Genomic DNA, 4,450 nt, shown 5'->3' on the forward strand with positions numbered 1-4,450 from the left:
TACAAATACGAAAAAACACAAATATTGCACAGTTGCAGAGATATTAAATAATGTGTAATGGGTGTTTCCTAAAGCATTTTTAACAAAAAAAGGGTGGAGAACACAGAAAATTATAATCATTGAGGAAAAATTAAAATACTTGATTTTTTAATTATCTTAATTGTTTCTTCTGTGTCACTGCATTGATGTTCTTTCCGTGTCTCATTTAATCATCACATAACTACACGAAGTGGGTTCTAGTATCACCCATTTTTACATATCAGGAAACTGAGGTGACAAGGAATTAAATAACAGTAAAGCTATCCAGGCAAAGAATACTTGACTTGAACCCATCCTAACTCCAAAGCCTGCATCGTTAACCAATAAGCTATTGGACTACATAAAGTCTAAATTCTACCAAGGTAACAATACATGTTCAGCTTGCACATTTATTAGGAAATTAAGGAAAAGACATCCCGACATCCCAACATTACCAATTCTCCAAAGTAGAAAACTGCACACTCTTCCCATATTTGAATTACAAACTGAGTGTTGGTGAATCCAGAGATGTTAGTCTTTGTGAGTTTAAATATGGGTGTGAGTTCCTTAGGCTAATAGGCAAGGGGAGGTGAAAAGTTTCAGAGCATAAATTTCAAAAAACAATTTTTACAGATCCAAAGCATAAAAAAAGCCCACAGATCTTAGGTTATATTTTAAAAAATAAGTGGAAATAGGTAACTGGGTTGGAAAACTAGTGACAATGAACTAAAGAAGCAAATAACCCCCTGGTACTGAGGCAATAAATAGGACTATTTTAACATTGCTGCTAATAAGAAATTTCAGCTCTTATGTCTTGATACTGGATTCCAAGTCACCTAATGAATGAGGCAGACTTAATGCAAATGGTAGCCTGGAATGAGGCAGACAAGGCACATGGTAGCTCAAGGATCCAGGCTTTGGAGTGGGACCGCCTGTGTTCAAATCCAGTATTCTTTGCTTTATTGCTATTTAGTTCTTCTTCACCTCAGTTTTCTGCCATGTAAAAATGAGTGACACTAGAACCTTCCTTATATAGTTGCGTGATGATTAAATGAGAGATGGTAATGTCGACTACTGATTATGAAAATGGGAATCCAAGACCTCAATTTTATCAATCATTAGACTCCAGGATATTGGCTTATTTTATGAAATATACTCTACCTCTAACAAAATTTCTCTAGAAAATGGAACAGCTATAATATTAAAATTGGAGCCTCACACTACTTCATGTTTGTTTCTTGGTTTTTTGAGAGATTCACTTAATATTAGTTTTTAATATTTATGTATCATTAGTCCTACTCCTTTATCTATATAAACAATAATTCTTCAAATTTCTTTCCAATAGAGAACAGGTACAACATTCATCACCTATTCTATGAAATCACAGCCACATACATGGATTAAATTGTTTCAAATTGCCAGATATATACTGTCCATCATTGAGTTACTTGGGAGAAATCTTTTTTTTTCTGTATTGTTTACTTACCCTTTTTCCCCTTCCTTTAGTGTTCACTCTTTATTTGTAGTTATACTCCAAACGACACATATTGAGGAGGAGATTAATCTGTTCTCCAATAACTAAAAAATGAAAAAGCTGAAATAACTTGTTGAATTAGAATTTTTAGAAATTACAGATATCTAGTAAATAAAAGACCTTCCAGATAATAAATGCAATTCAGCTTATGGGAGTAGGAATAGTTAGGTATTTTCTTTGCATTATCTCCTTTACTCCCATTTATTCTTGCACCATCTCTTTTATTGATCCAACTAAAATCAGGAAACATTGACCATTAGGGTCCTTAAAATGTGTTCCCGTATTTTCTTGGTCCTTACTCCATAAACAATGGGGTTGAGAAATGGGGGCACCAAAAGGTACATATTTGCAATAAAAATATGTACATGTGCAGGCACATTTTTCCCAAAACGGTGAGTGAAAATGGAAAAACCAGCTGTGGAATAGAAGGCAAGAATAACACAGACATGGGATCCACATGTGCCCAAAGCCTTAAAGCTAGCTTCTCTGGATGGCAGACGGAACACAGAACGAAGAATGAAGGCGTAGGATACAGCAATGAGCATGGCATCACATGAGCCAATGATAGAAGCCATACTGAGGCTATAACTCTTGGTGGCCCCTGTGTCCATGCATGCCAGCTTCACCACAGCCATAAACTCACAGTAAGTGTGGGCAATGATTCGTGTTCTGCAGTAAGGCAGCTGTTTGAGCAGGATGGGGTATAGAGAAAAAAAGGCTACACCCAGAATCACCACAGCAATACCAATTATAGTGATGTGAGCATGGGTGAGAATGGTGGTATGGTGCAGTGGACGACAAATGGCCACATAACAGTCAATGGCCAGGGCCAAAAAGAATCCTGATTCCATAGCAGTAAAGCTATGGATGAAGAACATTTGTGCCAGGCAGGCATCAAAGGCGATGTCATGGGATCCAAGCCAGAAGAGACAGAGCATTCGGGGCAGCGTAGAAGTGGATAGGACGAGGTCAGTGACTGAAAGCATGCATAAAAAGAGGAACATAGGCTCATGGAGACTTCTTTATGCCCTCACCACAGCCAAGATGGTCACATTCCCCACCACAGCCACCACACAAATGGAGCAGAAGGGAATCCCGATCCAGACATGCAGGTGCTCTAGTCCTGGGATGCCCATCAACAAGAAAGTGACAGAAGAGGGACGAGAAGTGTTAAGAGGAGGCATGATGGTTTTTCCTTTGCTTCTGATCAGTACTTCTGATGATAAAGTTGCTCTGCCAAGATGGTCACAACCAGACGCTGAAAAATATGGAGATTTTCTTCAGGAGGGCCGTTAATGAAGTATTGATATAACCAGTTTAAATTCACAATCTGGGGTATTTAAATTCAATGGAATCAGGTTAATAAAATTAGTAATAACATACCAAATTACTGTGTTTAGAAGTACAGAAAAATAATACCTATATCATTTCATATTATGTCAGGGACCCCTAAGTCACCTTCTCCCTTCATTTCCAGTAAAAGATTCCATCTGTAGTCATACTTGTACTTAATTTAACAAATATTTACTGAGCTGTCATGGTGCTTCTCCTCTGAGCTCTCATTCAATATTTCTCTCATGTGAGTGAGCTTCCCATAACTGGAAGTGATCAAGCAGAGGCCTTGTGAAAATTTCAGGCAGTTATTTAAAGGACCTTTACCTGGGGAATAGAAATAAATGATGTTTGTCCCTCTCTGTCTGGACATGATATTGAAGTCTTTGGCAAAGCTTTTGAAATAGGATTAACGCAATCTATATCTTCAGTCTTTCATTTGCCACTCTGTATATGTGTCTAATCTGACAAATAAAATATTCTAAATTGCTGTTTTCCTGTTTGTTTCCATCTATCATGTACCCTTTACCTAGGCACATATTATATTCTATTGAACCGATAGATATATGTTGTTGAGGACAATGTATTTCTTAACATTGACCTCACTCATTACCTTTCTTCCACATTGTTTTCGGTTTTAGATCATTTTACTGTGCAGATGGATCCTAAATGTGTTCTTTCATTTGTTGATCCAGAAACCCACATTCTAAAACACAGAGTTCACTGATTAGATTAGTAAATTGACTTAATGATGTCTCAGATATCAGTTACCTACTAGAGCAGATTTCTTTGTACTTCCTCCAGTAGTTCCAACGAATAGTTAAATTTCCATGGCAGAGGCTGGCCCCGTGGCGTAGCGATTAAGTGCACACACTCCGCTGCTGGCAGCCCGGGTTCGGATCCCGGGCGTGCACCGACACTGCTTGTCAGGCCATGCTGTGGTGGCATCCCATATAATGTAGAGGAAGATGGGCATGGATGTTAGCTCAGGGCAAGTCTTCTTCAGCAAAAAGAGGAGGATTGGCAGAGATGTTAGCTCAGGGCTGATCTTCCTCACACACACAAAAAAAATTTCCATGACAGAGAATCCCTGGATAAAGTAGTCGAGTATGAAGCAGGAGGTAGATGGTTAAAGAAGAAAAGGACTATTAAGTAACCACAAATGCTTCAGTTTTAGAGAAACCCTTGGTTACTAATTTTCTGTTTTTCCCATCTTCCATCAAAGCAGTACTTCGTATTTGGGTAGTACTACCATCAGCTCTTAAGGAGAATCTGCTTTCTATGCCTCAAACTAATCCTTAAGATTATAACAGGTACTAAGAACTTACACAGCATTATCTCTACACATGTTTTCCAGAATCATGCCAACACATGCATGTTCTCCAAATATCAACTGAGGAAATATTTTCTAGGCATTTACATTTACATTTACATTTACATTTCTGGGATTATTACAGTAAAAACACTTGAACAATGCAAATATGGATTTTTTCATTATTTAGCTTTAAACAAGTGTTTACACTTTAACTTTAAGCAAGTAATTTATAAGGAAAACCATTACTCTAG

The 4,450-nt window shown here is 37.7% G+C and overlaps 1 pseudogene; it reads right to left on the minus strand.

The window, feature by feature from the left end:
* Positions 1 to 1,791: 1,791 nt before the first annotated feature.
* On the minus strand, positions 1,792 to 2,801 carry LOC131408005 (olfactory receptor 52K2-like; annotated as a pseudogene).
* Positions 2,802 to 4,450: the final 1,649 nt, after the last annotated feature.

This window comes from Diceros bicornis, chromosome 7, assembly GCF_020826845.1.
Source record: "Diceros bicornis minor isolate mBicDic1 chromosome 7, mDicBic1.mat.cur, whole genome shotgun sequence".
Taxonomy (NCBI): Eukaryota; Metazoa; Chordata; class Mammalia; order Perissodactyla; family Rhinocerotidae; genus Diceros; species Diceros bicornis.